General features: G+C 41.6%; 1 protein-coding gene across 2 annotated transcripts in view; it reads right to left on the bottom strand.

The window, feature by feature from the left end:
- Window positions 1–18,873, bottom strand: part of SLC13A2 (solute carrier family 13 member 2) — a 52,962-nt gene extending 34,089 nt beyond the window's left edge. The window contains exon 1 of one of the 2 annotated variants that reach the window (XM_082442276.1): window positions 16,908–18,873. The gene's annotated coding sequence lies outside the window, so the exon portion shown is untranslated. The remainder of the gene's footprint in view (window positions 1–16,907) is intronic. The other variant, XM_082442277.1, reaches the window with a different exon arrangement.
- Between the last annotated feature and the right edge of the window lie 1,703 nt (window positions 18,874–20,576).

Below are 20,576 nucleotides of genomic sequence, written 5' to 3'. Positions count from 1 at the left end.
CCTTTCAGGGACTTCCCTGGTGGTGCAGTGGTTAAGAATCCACCTGCCAATGCAGGGGACACGGGTTCAATCCCTGGTCCAGGAATATCCCACATGCTGTGGAGCAACTAAGCCTGTGTGCCACAACTACTGCGCTCTAGAGCCCGCGAGCCACAACTACTGAGCTCACGTGCCACAACTATTGAAGCCCTCGTGCCTAGAGCCCGTGCTCCACAACAAGAGAAGCCACTGCAATGAGAAGACTGCGCACCACAAGGAAGAGTAGCCCCCACTCGCCGCAACTAGAGAAAGCCCGTGCGCAGCAACGAAGACCCAGAGCAGCCAAAAATAAATAAATAAAATAAATAAATTTATTTAAAAAAATTTAAAAAAAATGGAATACATACACTCATATTTTGGGAATTCCCTGGTGGTCCAGTGGTTAGGACTCCATGCTTTCACTGCCATGGGTCCGGGTTCCGTCCCTGGTTGGGGAACTAAGATCCTGCAAACAGCAAGGTGCTGCCAAAAAAAAAAAAAAAAAAAAGTCATACAGTCATATTCTTTTTTTTTTTTTTTGGCTGTGTTGGGTCTTCGTTTTGTGCGAGGGCTTTCTCTAGTTACGGCAAGCGGGGGCCACTCTTCAACGCGGTGCGCGGGCCTTTCACTATCGCGGCCTCTCTTGTTGCAGGGCACAGGCTACAGACGCGCAGGCTCAGTAGTTGTGGCTCACGGGCCCAGTTGCTCCGCGGCATGTGGGATCCTCCCAGACCAGGGCTCGAACCTGCGTCCCCTGCATTGGCAGGCAGATTCTCAACCACTGCGCCACCAGGGAAGCCCCCATACAGTCATATTTTATTCATCAATTTCAGACATTATCAGCTTCCCTTTAGATTATGATTTAGCTATAAGGTATACTGGGAAATTTTAGGTCTCTCAAATCAAATGTGATTATAATTTAAAATTAAATCAATATTCAGTGTTTACATTAGAATGCTTATGTATATACTTACAGTTGGGCATCGTGGTATATGATGATTATGATTCCTTTTTTATTTTTATTAAAGTTAATAATTGCCTTGTTAACTTAGTTTTCTTTGTATACATTATTAACCCTTCTCACACCCTCTAAAGGCCTATCGTACAGTTTTCCCAAAGTTTATTCACATCAGGTGCTCTGTCATTTCCACATCATTTCTTGGAGACCTTCATTTTCCTCCGTCCTGGAGACCTCCAGTCTCGTTCAATCCAGGCTAGTTGCTCTCCACGCCTGCTGCACAGCTGTCATCCTGGCACTTCCTTGGTGTTCCCTTCGCCCTTCTCTGAGTTGGGTCTTATGCCTTCCTCCTTGATTTACTTCCTCTCTTTTGGTGGAGCACATTTACCAGCAGAGAGCTAGTTATGACAGCCCTCAATATGATTGCCTGATGAGTCAGACGCTCCAATGTGGAGGGGTCTCCCTTTACACCTGGAGCATAGTTATATCTTGATACCTACCTTCATCATCATTCTGAAGATTTCCTTCCCTTCTCTTCTGGGTTGGATCTCCTATTTCTTGTGTCCATTTCTTGTCTCTTATTTTACATCCTCATTTTGGTAGCGCACAACTTCTAATAGCTTGTTGTGAAAGGATATGTGAAGTAAACTTTTTGAGAACTTGTGTATCTGAAAATGCCTGATTCTACCTTCACACTGGAATGAGAGTTTGACTGGTAATAGAATTCTTGGTTGGAAACAATTTTCCTTCAGAATTTTGAAGTCATTGCTCCATTGTTTTCTTGTTTCAAGTGAAATCTAAAGTCCTTTTGATTCCTGATCTTAAGAAAACTGTTTTTTTCTCTTTGGAAACTAGTAGGTCATCTTTTTGTCTCTAAGGCTTTAAAATGTGACAATAATGTCCCTTGGAGTGGGTCTATTTTTAACAATTCTGCTGGACATTTAGTGGGCTCTGTCAACCTATAAGCACACATCCTCCAATTCTGAGACATTTTCTTGAACAATTTCAATGCTGTTTTCTTCTCTATTTTTTGTGTTTTCTCTTTTTGGATTATTTGGTTTTTCAGATCACTGGGCAGTCTCTCTAAATTTATTATCTTTTCTTCCACATTTTCTGTTTCTTTTTCTCTTTGCTTTAGTATCTTGGAGATTTCCTCAACTTTCTCTTGAGCTTTCCGTTTCTACTATCATGTTTTTTGTTCTCTTAATGCTCTTTTTCTGATAGCATCCTGTTCTTGTTTCATGGACGCAATATCTTCTCTTATCCTCTGATAATATTTTTTTTTTTTAAAGATTTATTTTATTGATTGATTGCTATGTTGGGTCTTCGTTTCTGTGCTAGGGCTTTCTCTAGTTACGGCAAGCAGGGGCCACTCATCATCGCGGTGCGCGGGCCTCTCACTATCGCGGCCTCTCTTGTTGGGGAGCGCAGGCTCCAGACGCGCAGGCTCAGTAGTTGTGGCTCACGGGCCTAGTTGCTCCGCGGCATGTGGGATCTTCCCAGACCAGGGCTCGAACCCGTGTCCCCTGCATTAGCAGGCAGATTCTCAACCACTGTGCCACCAGGGAAGCCCTCTGATAATATTGATGATAGTGATTATTTTTTTGAAGTTTTCTTTTTCCTGCCTAATTTCTATTTCTTCTGAGTTTTGTTTTTTTTTTTCTGTTTGTTTGCTTTAGTCTCTATCATCAGTGTTAGAGGCTTTTCTCAGAAGCCAGTAATCCATGCATTTGGTTATGATGAATAATGGGGAAACAAAAGCAAATCAAATGCTCTGAGTCAACTGTGAGTTTCACTATGATGACCTGGATTGGTCATTTGTTTGGAAATGTCTCTGTCTTTAGATCTTTCCTCTTTAGTTGTTCAGATTACTCAGAAAAGACTCTTTAAGTCTTCCAACCAGAGGATATAGGTTTTACTTCCAGCATTCTGGGATCCCAGTAGGAGGAAAGGGGGGTCTGAACTTTCAGCATGTATAAATAATTAGTACATATAATATATAATTTCACCTTTCAGTGTAGCCCTCAACTGTGCCAGTCGACCTCCCCCCCTTCGAAGACCTTCTATTATTCCTTGTTTTAAGAATAAACACCCACTCATCTGCTGCGATGTATGAGGGGCATTCATCCCATAGTGTAGAGTAGCAGAGGGGATTTGGCATCTAACTACTTCTCAGCTTTCACCCAATCCTCTTTATTTTAAATTTTACTTCCACCCCACCTCCAATTCCAGATACACATACTTGTAATTTCCAGTTACTGAGTATTTTGAGGATTCTATGGTGAAAATGTAGTTGGTTCCCCACTGTTATCTCAGAATTCTGCTTCTCTATTCTGTTAAATCACTTGGGCGATATGCTCAACATTTTCCAAAATGCTGCTGTTATCCCTCATCTCCAAGTCTTCTCCCCTTCCTTACTTTTAAAAAGTAAATGTCTTTTGGGACTTCCCTGGCAGTCCAGTGGTTAAGACTCCGAGCTCACAAGGCAGGGGGCACAGGTTCCATTCCTGGTTGGTCAGGGAGCTAAGATCCCTACATGCTCTGAGGCATGGCCAGGAAAAAAAAAAAAAGTAAATGTCTTTTAAAATCTGTTTACTGTTTTTTTGGGTTTTTTTTAAACATCTTTATTGGAGTATAATTGCTTTACAATGGTGTGTTAGTTTCTGCTTTATAACAAAGTGAATCAGCTATACATATACATATATCCCCATATCTCCTCCCTCTTGTGTCTCCCTCCCTCCCACCTTCCCTATCTCACCCTACTGTTCTTTTTAATGGGACTTTGATGGAAGTGAGATTAGTTGCATGTGTTGAATCTACATTTTAACCTGGAAGTAACTCACTTTTCAAATTTAACTCCCCTCCCCCCTTTAATTTGGAAGTTATAAAGCCTATTTCTCTTCTTTTTGAATGTTAACCCTTTGACATGCATGCTTTATACAAAATTTAAAATTATTCAGTATCTCTGTCATTCTCTTTAACACCAATCACCCCCTCCCATCTTACATGTAATTGTGGTCCATTATTTTATTTCTGTTTATTTTTTACAGCCTCCCTTCCAAATTAAATATTGTCATTATAATACTGGTTTGTACAGTTAATGTTTGCTTTGATTTACCCACTTGCCTACCAATTTATTGGTACACAACTCCTTTTTCCATCCCAAACCTGCTTTTTGGGATCACTTATCTTAAACTGGACTTATTATGAATCTGATTATTTGTGTGTCCTTCTGAATTCTGGATATTCCTCAACCAATATCTCTTCAAAAATTGTCTCTTTCCATTCTCTTTAGACTCTACTCCCAGAATCCAAATTAGACCTACGTTAGATTTCATACTTTATTCTATTTTCTAGGTTTCTTAACCTCAATATTATTTTTCATATTTTATTTGCCTCTGGGCTGAGTTCTGAGTATTTCTTTAGTTCTGTCTTCAAAAATACTCTCTTCATCTGAATCTAATCAACACAGATACATGTTTAGTCAGTCCTCTGGATTTAGTTTACTTTTATAAAAAAATCAAAATAAAACTTACATATGTGAAATATTTATTTAAGATGAGAGGGTAAAGGTGGTAGAGAGGGTAAAATATATGGTTAAAAGAATTTTTTAGAAGATGGTATCTACTTAGCATGCTAAAAGGAGGGAAGGACCCAGGAGAAAGAAAATAAGAAAGAAAGAAAGAGAGGGAAGGAGGGAGGGAGGGAGAGAGAGAGCTCAGACATTTTATCATTCTTCCATATGGAGTAAGTACGACCCATTAGCATCTGTTGGATCGTCTGTTGTTAGTCAAGGTTCTTAATTGCCATCTACAACATCCACTCTAGCTGATTTAACTGTGAAAACGTTTATTAATGAATATAAGGTGGCTAAAGAATCTCTGGGAGGATCAGAGAACTGAGCATGGAAGTTAAGCTATCAGCCCAAAACAGCCAGAAATAACATGAGCAGGAAAAATGCCTAATCATGCCCCAGGATTTTCCAGGAGAAACACTACTAATGCCACAGTTCATTGCCTAATCCTTATAACACTAAAGTTTAGACCCTGGAACTTCATTCTTATCTAACACCCAAAGGAACAGGATAGCTGCGCTATTGTGCTTTACAGAATTTCCAAACTTCCAGCCTGTGGTCTATAGCTCACATTGCTCTCCTGTGGGTGCCTGTGCTTGAAGGGGACTAGGTCATTGCAGCTGCATGAGAGTCTAGAAAATGTAGACTCTTCTGGCCTCTAAAATACAGGAAGGTAAGCTAGAAACGGCTTGGAATGGTGCTGAGTGAGCTGGTCTATAGCATCTGCCATGCTTGGACTTTTATGTCTTGGTGATAAGAGAAGCAGAGTGTATTTCCATTCAGGGGGTCAATGTCCAGTAGTGGTACCAACAGCAGGGCCCATGTCCAACAGTGTTCTGGTCACAAGGGTGACAAGCTGTGTCCCAACCAGGCAGTTTTGGGGCAAGCCTTGGCTGTGGTTCCTGATTATTCTCCAAGCCTGGTTTTCCAGCCTTCCAGTGAATTCTGTGCATCCCTTGATGACCTTTTAGGGAATTTCTTTTTTTTTTTTTTTTTTTTTTAATTAATTTATTTATTTTATCTATGGCTGTGTTGGGTCTTCGTTTCTCTGCGAGGGCTTTCTCCAGTTGTGGCAAGCGGGGGCCACTCTTCATTGCGGTGCGCGGGCCTCTCACTATCGCGGCCTCTCTTGTTGCGGAGCACAGGCTCCAGAGGCGCAGGCTCAGTAATTGTGGCTCACGGGCCCAGTTGCTCCGCGGAAATGTGGGATCTTCCCAGATCAGGGCTCGAACCCGTGTCCCCTGCATTGGCAGGCAGATTCCCAACCACTGCGCCACCAGGGAAGCCCTCTATTTTTTTTTAATTAAAAATTTTTTTTTGCCACGCTGCACAGCTTGTGGGATCTTAGTTCCTCGACCAGGAATCGAACCGAGGCCCATGGCAGAGAAAGTGCTGAGTCTTAACCGCTGGGTCACCAGGGAATTCCCTAGAGAATTTCTATTTAGATTTGCTAACATCAGTGTCTACTGCTGCCAGTATAACCCTGACTCACACTAACCTCAATCTTACTTTTTTTTCTTTTTCTAAAAAATATTTATTAATTTAATTAATTAATTTATGGCTGCGTTGGGTCTTCGTTGCTGCACGTGGTCTTTCTCTAGTTGCGGCAAGCAGGGGCTACTCTTTGTTGCGGTGCGCAGGCTTCTCATTGCGGTGGCTTCTCTTGTTGCGGAGCACGGGCTCTAGGTGCACGGGCTTCAGTAGTTGTGGCACGGGGGCTCAGTAGTTGTGGCTCACGGGCTTAGTTGCTCCACGGCATGTGGGATCTTCCCAGACCAGGGCTCAAACCCGTGTCCCCTGCATTGGCAGGTGGATTCTTAACCACTGCACCACCAGGGAAGCCCTCAATCTTACTTTTTACCCAATCATTTAATCCAAATTACTGTAAAGTAATAATCTGTAAAGTAAGATAATAATAATAAAATGTAATAATATTATTATATAATAATCTGTAAAGTAAGATAGAATTCAAAGAGAGACTGGGCGTAGTGGGCATTTGTCTTTTTGCCTGCGTGGCTTCCACTCCTCTCCTTTTGATTTCTTTTGAGGAACCTCTCTTCCCTGATTCAGTCTATGCAGTGGGGATAGGGTAAGCCAATGACACAGCCCTGGCCAATCACCATATTCGCTCCTCCTGGTCAGGTGATTTCTTCACAGCCTAGGACTCAAGCCAGGCTAATGAGACTTAATTCTAGTACAATTAATTCTTGTTATTTTACATTCGTTATATTCTATAAAGTTGCCAGGAACACTGAATTAGCCAGTACTGACTATTGTAGGGGAAATAAAAGATTAGGTTCCTGCAAGCCTCTGTTCACATTTTCATCAACCAATCAATACCTAACCTTGTTTATATGTGTTTCTGTTTACACACCTTATTTAATATATTATTGACTCATGGACATTGAACTCACAGCCAGCAGCACTATCACTCATGCCTGAGAAGGCTTATCTAACATACTTACTTTCTCCTTAACGCACATTGGCAGCCTGCTTGCACTTAGGAACACTAGACAGCACTCTAGTACTACACTTGGGGGCCATTTCAAATAGTGAAGTCAGCAAGAAAAAGCACGAAAATGCCCAAAACATGGCACCAACTAGATTGTAAAGGGATGTTTGTTTACAGTATGAGCTGAGACAAGAAAGCAAAGCGTCATGTTGTTTGATCTCAGCTGGGAACAAGTTAGGTGACTCAAATTTTTCACCACTCCGCACTTGTCCACAAATGACCCTGAAAACATGGTGAAAGTGCCCAGTATTGATTTTGGGGTTACAAATAAATTTTAGCAACTAGGTGAATTCACAAGTCTATGATTCATGAATAATGAGAATTGAGTGTACTTTTGTTGGAACCATTGGAAAGAGGAGCTCTATTTCTGCAGGGCATGGGGCTGGGAGGGCAGGATCTAAGCCGGGGGCTGCTGCTACCATGGGAGAAAAGCCTGAATGAAGGAAACCAGTACAGAGGAAAGCAGAGCTGAGGTGGGAGATACTCAGTCCTGAAGATGTCTGTTGAGACTCTGGATCAAGTCACGCCTGAAGCATACTTCCCTTAAATTTTTCTGTGCAGTGAGCCAGTAACTTCTCCTTTTGCTTAAAAGAAAACAAAATGAAAGGCACTGGTGGCAAGGTCTTAATAAGGGTGTGAAAGATCAGAATATAACTCCTTACTCGTTACAGGGACACAAATGATCAAAATGTTAAAGCTGTTTACAACTTCTTCCCTTCTCCCCATGCCCCTGAAGGACTCCTTTATCAGTGTTTTTCTTACCTCCCTCCTCTGGTCTTATTGTGAAAACTGGAGAAATCAATGAAGAGAGAACCAAGGAGATGGGACGGGGGAGTTTTGTGGAAACGATGTGAGATTGGCTGAACAGGGAGAAAGAAAATAAGACTGGGGGACTTCACTGGTGGCACAGTGTTTAAGACTCGCACTCCCAATGCAGGGGGCGTGGGTTCGATCCCTGGTCAGGGAACTAGACCCCTCATGCATGCCGCAACTAAGAGTTCACATGCTGCAACTAAGGAGGCTGCCTGCTGCAACTAAGACCCTGCATAACCAAATAAATAAATAAATATTAAAAAGAAAGAAAGAAAAAGAAAATAAGATTGGGATGGTAGAAAAGGCGGAGGGAGAAAAAACCCTGAGTTGTCATGGAAAATGGGGTAGGAGGGATTTGGAAGGGAGAAATTCAGAAACATCAGGGCAGCTGCAAGGTACAGAGGGGATTAAAAACTTTTTTCTTGGGATAAAATATGCGTACAGAAAAGTACACAAGCCATAGTGTACAGCTCAGTGAATTTCCATGGAATGAACACATGTGTAACCAGCGCTCAGGTCAAGAACATTAACAGTCCCATTGAAGCTCCTCCCTCCATCACCTGCCCAGAGTAACCACTGCCTATCAATGGCAGAACTTGGAGGTACTGCCGGTTCTGTTCCAGACCACTACAATACAGCAAATATCTCAATAAACCGATGCACACAAGTTTTTTGGTTTCCCAGTGCATATAAAAGTTATATTTACACTATACTGTAGTCTACTAAGTGTGCAATAGCATTACGTCTCTAAAAAATGTACATACCTTAATTTAAAAAAAAACTTTATTGCTAAAAAATGCTAACCATCACCTGAGCCTTCAGCAAGTCATAGTGGTAACATCAAAGAACACTGAACACAGATCACCGTAACAAATATAATAATAATAGTAATAATATTGATAATAATAAAGTTTGAAATATTGCAAGAATTACCAAAACGTGACACAGAGACATGAAGTGAGCAAATGCAGTTGGAAAAGTGGTGCCAATAGACTTCCTCGATGCAGGGTTGCCACAAATCTTCAATTTGTGAAAAACACAATGATGGGAGAAATTTTCACATATTGAGGTATGGGGAAGTCATTCTGGCTTACACATGATTTAACTTAAACTTTGTGCTAACTAGGACAGCCTATTTTGTGGCCTATTACACATACATTGTATAGCCAATATTTTATAATAACTATAAATGGAATATAACCTTTAAAAATTGTGAATCACTATGTTGTACACCTGAAACTTATAGTGTACATCAACTATACCTCAATAATAATAAAAAAAAATACACTGTACATCTGCTTTAACCATTAAAGAAAGAGGTCCAGAAGTAAAGAATGTCCATTTTGAAAATAGAGATAAATGCCTTCCTTCCTGGGATGCCAATGCTGGTATTCCTTCGGTGATGTCTCCCTTGCCAGGCACCAAGATCATACTGACTCACTGTGTACATGCTGATCTTTTTTTTTTTTTAACCTTGAAGGAATATATCCCTGTCACGTTTGATGTTCTTTGTTCTGACAAGATATGTATAAAACTGTGCTCACTTCCTTAGAGTTATCTGAGAGACCGTCTTCTAGGCTAAAGTCCTCAGTCTGGCTCAAATAAAACTCTTTTCTATTCCTGTTACAGGTTGTTTATTGAGTATTTCCATCGATAACAATATCTGCCTGTAGTCAAATTAACAGATTTCTTTTGACAGTTCTTTGTATATTACAGAAGTGGGTTCACACAGTATGTACTCCTTTGTCTCTGATTTCTTTCCCTCAGTGTTACGTTGGCGAGATTCACCCATATTGTTGCCTGTAGTTGTAGTTCATTCATTCTTGCTGTTTATAATATTCCCTTGTGTGAATACCCACAATTTCTCTGTTTTGCTCCTGATAGACATTTGAGTTGTTTCCAGATATTTGGCTATGTTGTCAAGACTTGATATTTACATTTAGATATTCAGGCATGTAGTAACATTGTATTGTGGCTTCATTTTGCAATTGCTGGTGACAAATGAAGTTGTGCAATTTCTCATATGTTTATCAGCCCATTTGAATATTCTCTTCTGTGAAATGTCTGTACAAGTCTTTTGCCCATTTAAAAAATGACATTTTTCTTATTGATTTTTAAGAGTTCTTTATATATCCTAGATATGAGTCCTTTGCCAGATCAATGTATTACAAATATCTTCTATTCTATGGCTTGCATTTTCACTCTTTTAAGGGTGTCTTTTGATAAATAGAAGTTTTAATTTTTAATATAGTCTGATTTATCTATTCTTTCCCTTATAGTTAGTGCTCTTTGTGTTGAAAAAAACTCTTTGCCTACTCTGAGACTATTAAAGCATTCTCCTATGTTTTCTTCTGAAAACAACCCATCTACAATTTATTTCTGTGTAAGGTGTAATGTAGGGGCTAATTTTTTTTTTTTCTATATGGCTTTCCAATTGAGCCAGTACCATTTATTAAAAAGACTATCCTGGGAATGAGATCTCAAGAGATATTATTGTAGCTTATGAAGGGGATCTTTGAAAAATGTAAGTAAATGTTAGGATTACTTTTAATGCTTTTGGTTGCTAGACTATTGTTTCTCTGCAATAGAGCCCCAAGAAGAGGTGAGGTGGAGCCAGCCCCAAAGCGTATTTTGTTACGTTCTTTATTTCTAGGTGGAGTACTAAGTATCTATTTTTAAAATTTGGCCTTATTTCTCCCTGACAGATTTACTGTTAAAATAATTGAGCCTCAGAAATTGAGAATGCATTCAGTGGACAATCCTTGGTTCCCAAGACCTTTTACAGTCGGCAGACAGAAGGATCTGAGGAGCTCAGGGTGGGAGATGGGGAGACCCCTGGAGGGATAGGCCTGAGCCTGGATATGATGGACTTTGGGGTTAAAAATATGCCTTGGGAGTTCCCTGGCGGTCCAGTGGTTAGGACTCGGTGCTTTCACTGCAGTGGCCCTGGTGCAATCCCTGGTTGGGGTATTAAGATCCTGCAAGCTGCGCAGTGTGGCACAAACAAACGAACTAACAAACAAACAAAAACCCCTTGATGCCCTCTCAGTTACCTTTCTTCTTTGGGATGCTCTTCCCTTAGCTGTTTGGATAGAAACATGATTTGGTCAGTTTAACCCTATTGATTAAGATCTTGTTACCCCTATTCAGTGCCAGGCACTTGTTGGACTATTTACTTCATTATTTAAATCCTCCAAATAATCCTGAGAGTTTAGTATTTTTGTCACCATTTCATAGATGAAGAAATAGACTCAAAGAGCTTAGTTGGCTTGCCCAAAATCACAAAGCTTGCAGATGTCCTAAAATTATATAATTTTCCCCTCTCCTACATCTCTGTCTCAGCAACTGATATAATAACAACTAGTCAGAAAATCAGCAAGGATACAGAAGAACTAAAAAATGCCATAACTAACAGTATCTAATTGACATTTACAGAATACTCTACCCAACAACAGCAGAACATGCATTCTTTTCAAGTGCCTGTGGAACTTATACCAAGATAAACTATACTCTGGGCCATAAAACAAACTGTAACACGTTTAAAAGAGTTGAAATCATACAGAGTGTGTTCTCTGACCACAGTGGAATCAAATTACAAATCAACAACAGAAAGATAACAGGAAAATCTCCAAACACTCAGAAAGATAAACAACATATTTCTAAATGATCCGTGTGTCCAAACAAAGTCTCAAAGTAAATTAAAAAAACACATTGAACTGAATGAAGATGAGGCATATTACAACATATCAAAATTTGTGGGACACAGCTAAAGCGGTGCTGAAAGGGGCATTTACAGGACTAAATGCTTACATTAGTAAAGAAGAAAAAGCTCAAAGAATAATCTAAGCTTCCACCTCCGGAACCTAGAAAAAGGGCAAAATAAACACAAAGCTAGCAGAAAGAAAGAAATAATAGAGATAATAAAGAGCAGAAATCCATGAAATTGAAAACAGAAAATTTATTTATTTATTTTTATTTAACAAAGTATCTTTAATGTTTATTTTTAAATTTAATTTAATTTTTTATTGAAGTATAGTTGATTTACAACCTTGTAGGTTATTACAAAACTTTGAGTATAGTTCCCTGTGCTATACAGTAGGTCCTTATTAGTTATCTATTTTATGTTTAGTAGTATGTATATGTTAATCCCAAACTCCTAATTTATCCCATAAGTTTGTTTCCTATGTCTCTGAGTCTATTTCTGTTTTGTAAATAAGTTCATTTGTATTTTTTTTTTAATTCTACATATAAGCGATATCATATCATATTTGTCTTTCTCTGTCTGGCTTACTTCACTTAGTATGATATCTCTAGGTCCATCCATGTTGCTGCAAATGGAAAACAGAAAATTTTTAAATAGAGAAGATCAAATGGGAGGAAGAAAAGCTGGTTCTTTGAAAAGATCAATAAAGTTGAGAAACTTCTAGAAAACTGACAAAGAAAAAAGAGATCACATTTTTGCCTATCCAGAATAAAGCAGGGGCTATCACTACAGGCCCTGCAGACATCAAAAGGATAAGTGAATACTATGAACAACTCTACACACATAAATTTGACAACTTAGACGAAATGGACCAATTTCTCAAAAAGCACTAACTAATATAACTCACCCAATATGAAACATAAAATTTACATAGCCCCATAACTATTAAGGAAATTGATTTTGTAACTTAAAAATTCCCCCAAGAGGAATCTACAGACCCAGATGGTTTCACTGAAGAATTCTACCAAATACAGGTATACCCCGATTATCGAAAGTTTACTTTATGCCACTTTACTTTTATAAAAGACCTACATTAGTACCTGTTTTCGATAAGCAAAAGAAATCTAAAGAGGATTTTCATTTTTACGAAAAAATGCTAAAAGCAAAAATAGTGTCCAGAGTTTGTTTTACAGCAAGCATTGTAGAAGCAGCACATATCCCTGGGCAGCAGGAGTGGCACTGCCAAGCTTCTTTCCTGGTAACTGCACTCAGCATCAAGCTGCCATAGCTCTGAACTGTGTCTGTGAGCATCTGTGTTTTATCTCAACTTACTTTGTGCATCTGTTAGCACGATGTGTCCTAAAGAAGAAGCAAGATGTGTGCTTCTTTGATTTATACCATTTTAGCTTAGGAAAGGTTTCATAGGAACGCTCTATTTCCAGATAGCGGGGGAAACTTGTATATAAAGAAGAATTAACACCAATTCTACAGTCTCTTCCAGAAAATAGAAGAGGAGGGAACACTTCCCAATTCATTTTATGAAGCTAATATTACTCTGATACCAAAACCAGACAAAGACAGTACCAAAAAAGTAAACTACAGACCGATAGTCCTCATGAATATAGATGAAAAGATCCTTAAAAAAAATAGCAAATAAAATTCAGCAATATATAAAAAGAATTACACACCGTGACCAAGAGGGGTTTATTCTAGGCATGCAAAACTGTTTCAGTATTTGAAAATTAAACAATGTAATCCATCATGTTAACAGGCCAAAGAAGAAAAATCACATGATCATATCAATCATTGCAGAAAAAGCACTTGACAAAATTTAATATTTATTCATGATAAAAACTCTCAGAAAAATAGGAATAGAGAGGCACTTCCTCACCTTGATAAAGAACATCTACAAAAACCCTATAGCGAACATACTTAATGGTGAAAGACTGAATGTTTTTCTCCTAAGACTGGGAACAAGACAAAGACTATCTACTCTCACCACTTTTATTCAGCAAAGTACTGGAAGTTCTAGCCAGTCCAATAAGACACGACAAGGAGATGGAAGACATGCAGATCAGCAAGAAAGAGAAAACCATCCCTATTTGCAGATAGCATGATTGCCTGTGTAGAAAGAAATTTCAAAGGGATTCACAAAAAGAAAGAAAAAGAAAGAAAGAGAAAAAAGGAAAAAGGAAACTCCTAGAACTAATGAATATGTATTCATTCGTACATTAGTACACTGAAATTTAAAATACAATACCATTTACAAGCACTCAAAAGAAAAAAAAAAAAGAAATACTTAGGTATAAACCTAACAAAACGTATACATCATTTGTATGCTGAAAACTATAAAATGCTGAAGGAAGAAATCAGAGAAGATCTAAATGAATGGAGTACACAGAGTGTTTATATATTGGAAGGCTCAACATAGTAAAGATATCAATTCTCCCCAAATTAACATGCAGATTTAATACAGCCCCTATCAAAATTATAGCAGGAGTTTTTGCAGATATACATAAGGTTATTCTAAAATTTATGTGGAAAGACAAAGGAACTAGAATAGCTAAAAACAATTTTGAAAAGAAAGATAAAGTGGCAAGAACAAGTCTACCCAACTTCAAGAGTTATAATATAGTAAGAGTAATCAAGACTGGTATTGGTGGGGAATTCCCTGGCGGTCCAGAGGTTAGGACTCTGCACTTTCACTGCTGAGAGCCAGGGTTCAATCCCTGGTCAGGGAATTGAGGTCCCACAAGCTCATGCAGCGAGGCCAAGGGAAAAAAAAAAAAAAAAAAGACAGTATTGGTGGAGGAATAAACCCGTAGATCAATGGAACAGAATAGAGAACCCAGAAGTAGACCCACACAAATATGCTCAACTGATTTTTTTTTTTTTTTTTTTTGGCTGCTCCGTGCCATTTGTGGGATCTTAGTTCCCCAACCAGAGATTGAAACCCGGGGCCTCAGTGAAAGCTCAGATTCCTGACCACGGGACCACTAGGAAATTCCCCCAACTGATTTTTTATAAAGGAGCAAAAGTAATTCAGTGGAGGAAGAATAGCCTTTCAGCAAATGGCCCTGGAGCAATTGGAGATACATAAGCAAAACAAACAAACAAACAAACAAACAAAAAACCTCAACTTAAACCTCACGTTTTATACAATAATTAACTCAAAATGGATCATGTACTATGAAAAGGAAAACTATGCAACTTTTAGGGAAAAAATGGGACAGGGCTTCCCTGGTGGTGCAGTGGTTGGGAGTCTGCCTGCCGGTGCAGGGGACACGGGTTCGAGCCCTGGTCTGGGAGGATCCCACATGCCACGGAGCAACTAGGCCCGTGAGCCACAATTGCTGAGCCTGCGCGTCTGGAGCCTGTGCTCCGTAACAAGAGAGGCCGCGATAGTGAGAGGCCCGCGCACCGCGATGAAGAATGGCCCCCGCTTGGCGCAGCTGGGGAAGGTCCTCGCACAGAGACGAAGACCCAATACAGCCATAAATAAATAAATAAAATTAAAAAAAAAAAATGGGACAAAATCTGCAGGATCTAGGGCTAGGCAGAGTTCTTTGATCTGACACCAAAAACACAATCCATACACGCAAAAATTGCTACGTCGGACTTCACCAAAATGAAAACTTTTGGTCTGTGAAAGACCCTGTTAAGAGGATGAAAGATAAGCGATAGACTGAGAAAAAAATCATTTGCAAACCACATATCCAACAGAGGACTAATATCTAGGATATAAAAGAACTTTCAAAACTCTACATTGAAAAAAAATCTAATTAGAAAGTAGGCAAAAGATATGAAGAGAAATCTAATTGAAGAGAATATACAGATAGAACATTTATTACAACTGCACGTAAATCTACAATGATCTTAAAAAAAAGTTTAATTAAAAAAATTAAATCCTTCTCTACAGATTGCAAGCGTTTGCATCACAGAGGGAAGTAAAAATCCTTTTTTTAAAGACTGTTGGGCATTCCCTGGCGGTCCAGTGGTTAGGACTCCACGCTTCCACTAGGGGCACAGGTTTGATCCCTTGTAGAACCGGTTTGATCCCTGCAAACGGGGAACTAAGATCCTGCAAGGCACGTGGCGTGGCCAAAAAAACAAAAAACAAAAACAACAAAAGACTTTGTTGGACTTCCCTGGTGGCGCAGTGGTTAAGAATCCGCCTGCCAATGCAGGGGACATGGGTTCGAGCCCTGGTCCGGGAAGCTCCCACATGCCGCAGAGCAACTAAGCCCGTGCGCCACAACTACTGATCCTGCACTCTATAGCCCATGAGCCACAGCTACTGAAGCCTGTGTGCCACAACTACTGAAGCCTGTGTGCCACAACTACTGAAGCCTGCGCACCTAGAGCCCATGCTCTGCAACAAGAGAAGCTACAGCAGTGAGAAGCCTGCACACTGTAACGAAGAGTAGCCCCAGCTCGCCGCAACTAGAGAAAGCCCGCGCACAGCAAGGAAGACCCAACGCAGCCAAAAATTTAAAAAAAGAAAAAAAAAAGACTTTGTTTTTAATATTCTTCTACACACACACACACACACACACACACACACACACACACGACTCCGTTGATAAAACATTCTGGTCAATGAATCCTTAATTAATGACCATCTGCAATGAGAATTCCCAGCCCCAAAGCCTTAACATCTCAGAGGAATGACTCTCCCAGGATAGGATTTCCAGCTCAAGACCAGTTCAGGCGGTATGGCCATTTTGTCAGGAGTCTCCCACAGCCCCTAACCCCCACTTGTAAATGTCCCTGGCTCTTGATAGCTGTGGGGCTTCTGGGCCTGCCCCATCTGTAAAATGGGAATGTCTACAGTCTCAATGAGATAATATTGTTAAGTGTTTAATACAGTGACTGCTCCTTCTGTTGGTTTGCAAACTGGTCCCTGAACACGGAGGGCAAGGAGAGACCAAATAAAGAGACAGCCACTCCAGAGGGGTAGGTGACAGGTTTAAAATCACGGGAACTTACATATCAGGCTTGTTTTGGGTGACTGCAAGAGGAGTAGATCTCTACACCCACCAGCCACCACCTCTAAAATTTATGTAGAGGCCTTATCTGGGCTCAGTCGTATATACCAACCAGATGGTCTCAAAACACTTGAGTATTTTAAGGCTGTGTCCTTGGGGCAGCTTCCTGGGGGGTGGGAGCAGGGAGAGGGAAGCTTCTAGAGGGGAAGGCCAGCTGAAGGCACATTCCAGGCACAGGGGAGTGTGTGAGGAGCTTCCGATTGCCCTGGTCTAGCTTGCGGGTCAACTGGTGGTCCTGTCCTCTCAATAACCCCATCCTTCTCCTCCGCCTCCTCTCTTACCTCCTCTTCCTCCTTTTCTTTGAGAATAGGAACACCAGTTACATGGCGATTGCAAATAGCAGGTGGTGGATTGAAGCCTGATGGAATCTGGAGAAGAAATGCTGGCAATCAAGTCTGGAGGGGATAAGGAGTCTTGTGATCAAGGAAGCCTGGGAAATGAGGTGTGTGTGCTGAGAAGGAAGTTCCTGGTAGAAGGGCATGTGATATGTTGACAGGTTAACATTTCAATAGTGTGTACTTTTCTCTCCAGTGAAAAGCCCCACAGAACCAAGAGGGCTAGTCTCTGGGAGGTTCACTGAGGCTATGGTCTGACATTCAAAAGATTCTAGGAGAGTCCTGGGGTCATGCACTTCTACTCTTTTCAAGAGAGATGACTTAGAACTGGCTTGCTAGATGTAATTGTTCATATTCATACCTTTATAGGACCTGTCATTACATAAATTAACCCATTGAAAAGAATCTTCTCTCTTGCCAATTCTTTGTTTAGAAAATAACCTTGCTTAATCTGCTGGGTTCACTTTCAAGATGTAGAGTGAGGTCTCTATCTGCAGGTTGGGGACTTTATTGGAGCCTGGAGAGCACTGTCATACCAGGCGTGGCCACCAGGAAGCAAGCAAGAGAGCTTGGGTCAGGTCTCGAGAGAAAGTCCATTAGGAGCAGGATGCAAGGAGAAAAGGAAGAGGGCAGCTAAGGTTCCCAGTCACCAGGAAGCAGGGAACCTCCCAGGCCACGGAGATTGGAATTAGTCTTGCTGCCGAAGCCTGGTCCCTGGTGTTACCTGTGGGGTGGTTGTCACTGAGCCTGTGCACAGTCCCTAAGTCCTAGCCTGGGCCTTTGTGGGGTCTGCTCTGAAAAGACTGGTGCCCTAGAACCATACTGGCTGCCTGGCTGCTTTTAGGACCATCTGCCCCAGTGCTGTGCTATTCAGAAGAGAACCTTGGGTAGACCCTGCTGGAGCTGGACCCCAGGTTATCCTTTGCAAACTGCACTTAATCTTTTCCATCAGGCTTCCTTCATCTCCGGAATCTATCCAAGTTGCAGCTGGGTAGAGATCAGGGTTTTCTCCTGACTGGCAATCAACTCACCTTCTGATAAGTGCGTATTGCTCTGCACGCCCCATGCCCCAATGCGTACAAACTTGGGAGAATCAGGATGCCTCTCTCATGCCAAAAGGTGCGCATGTGACCCAGCCAGCCCAGCCAGCCTCTCCATTTCCTGGGAACTGGATTCTTGAGAGTAATGGAACAGGGTTACAGCTGCTTTCTCCTGACAACAGTGTCCAATAAAGTGTGTCTGATGGTTCCTGCTGCCTGGATTCCCAGAACTGTCCTGCATCTTGTCTTAATTGTGACCTGGCTGTTCGGCTTTCTTTGTATTCTGAGAGTTACCCTTCCAGGGCTTTTAAACAAATCCTTTTTAAAAAGACAGCCAGAATATGTTTCTTTTCCTTGCAACTAGAGAATGCTAAGTGACACATGGGCTGAATCTCACAAGGTGACATCAAGTGTAAGGGATACTTGTATGGGCCTGCAAATGGGTCCCAAACCCCCTGCACGTGGGCCAAATGGTGGACACAGGAGCAGAGTGTGAGACGAAAGCTTGGGGATTCCCAGAACAACACAGCAGGAGCCAGCAAGGCAGTGAGAGTGCGCTTCCCCCGCCCCCAATTATGGTTTAATTAATGAGACCAGGTAATGGGGACAAGCCAGGTGACGCTCACGCGGCGTCCTGTAGAGTGATCTGTTCCTGCAAGACAGGTCACTATGGGGAGGAATCTGGAAATCCTATCAAAGGAGGAATAGTTGAAGGAGCAGAGTTGTTCAGCCTGGAGCAGAGAAGGCACGCTATCTTAAACAATTACTTATTCAATCATCTGACAATTATTCCTGGCATGTCAGACACGGCTAGATAAGGAAAGACACATAACTTACAGTTTAGTGCCCTGATTCGGGGGAGCAGAGCTCTGTGGCTGTGCCTGCTCCAGATGGGGAGTGGGCTTCCTGGAGGAGGGGGGTATCTGAGGTGAGTCCAGAAGGATGTGTAGGAGGGAGTTATTCCAGGAAATAGGCAGGGAGGGAGTGGTGGGCATGGGGGAGGGACTTTTAGGCAAGGGCAGTAGCAGGTGCCAGGGCTCTATGGGAAATGGGCAGAGTGTCTTGCATAGAGTGGGTGCTGAGTGTGAGGGAGCTGGCACCAGATCAGAAAGAGCCTCAGAGGTCAGGCCAAGGGAACTATTGAAGGTTTTTAAGTAGAGAAGGGACACAGTAAGATTTGCTTTATATATATATATATTTATTTATTTAATTTTGTCTGCGTTGGGTCTTTGTTGCTGTGCGTGGGCTTTCTCTAGTTGCGTCGAGCAGGGGCTACTGTTTGTTGCAGTGTGCGGGCTTCTCATTGCGGTGACTTCTCTTGTTGCAGAGCACGGGCTCTACACACGTGGGCTTCAGTAGTTGCAGCACACGGGCTCAGTAGTTGTGGCTCGCAGGCTCTAGAGCTCAGTCTCAGTAGTTGTGGCACACGGGCTTAGTTGCTCCGCAGCATGTGGGATCTTCCCAGACCAGGGCTCGAACCCATGTCCCCTGCATTGGCAGGCGGATTCTTAACCACTGGGCCACCAGGGAAGTCCAAGATTTGCATTTTAAAAATATCGCTGTGGAGAAAGATTTGGAAGCAGATGAAGCCTAGAATGTATGAGACAAATTAGGAGTTAGTTGGAATAGTCCGAAGAGACAAGGGGCCTGGGCTGGTGGAGTGGCAGTGAGGGCAGGGAAGAAATTGATGGGGGAGCTTATTGGGGTGGTAGAATAAGGGGGAGGAGAGGAAAAGAACAGGTCACGGAAGGCCTCGTCCGCCAGGTAAGACATTAAGCGGTGAGGGTGGCAGCTGGTCTGAGAGCCATCCTGGCCATGGCAACAGAATCCTGGGCAGTCAAATGCCACTTTGTCAGGACAGCCAGACTGTGTCTGGTTTTCAGAGGCTGACACGCAGTAACCAGGTCGATAAGGGACTGCCTCATAGTTCCAAATACCAATGTGTTAACTCTTAGTAGGGAATCAAACTTCGGAAAATCTGAAGAGATCTTTAAAGAGGGACCAGACTACATGTGCCCATCAACAGGCACTTCTACCCAACTCATCAAGGGCCCTGGAGGCTGGAAGGGTCATCAGGGGTCACCAAGGGAGAAGGAGAATGAAGGCGTGTGTGTGGGTGTGTGTGTGTGTGTGTGTGTGTGTGTGTGTGTGTGTGTGTAGACACTGTAAGGCTATTTATGAAGACTCTGAGCAACTTGTTGGCAAGGACTGTCAACTGAGGTCTCCATGTTGCCTGTGAAGTGAAGGCTCATGTCTGCCCAGTTCAACACCTCTCATCCTGGAGTGGATAAATTACCAACTTTCAATAAGAACCTATTGTATAGCACAGGGAACTACTCAGTACTCTGTAATGACCTATATGGGAATAGAATCTAAAAAAGTGTGGATATATGTATAGGTATAACTGATTCACTTTGATGTACACATGAAACTAACACAACATTGTAAATCAACTATACTCCGATAAAAATTAATTTTAAAAAATTATCAAATTTCATCTTTCCTTTTGATCTCCATTTCCTGGACGTCTTCCTCGTCCTATTTTGGTCCACTCTTTTCATGTGACACATTTTTC

This window comes from Balaenoptera physalus, assembly GCF_965194825.1.
Source record: "Balaenoptera physalus genome assembly, chromosome: 20".
NCBI lineage: Eukaryota > Metazoa > Chordata > Mammalia > Artiodactyla > Balaenopteridae > Balaenoptera > Balaenoptera physalus.
This window is presented reverse-complemented; position numbering and strand designations above follow the sequence as displayed.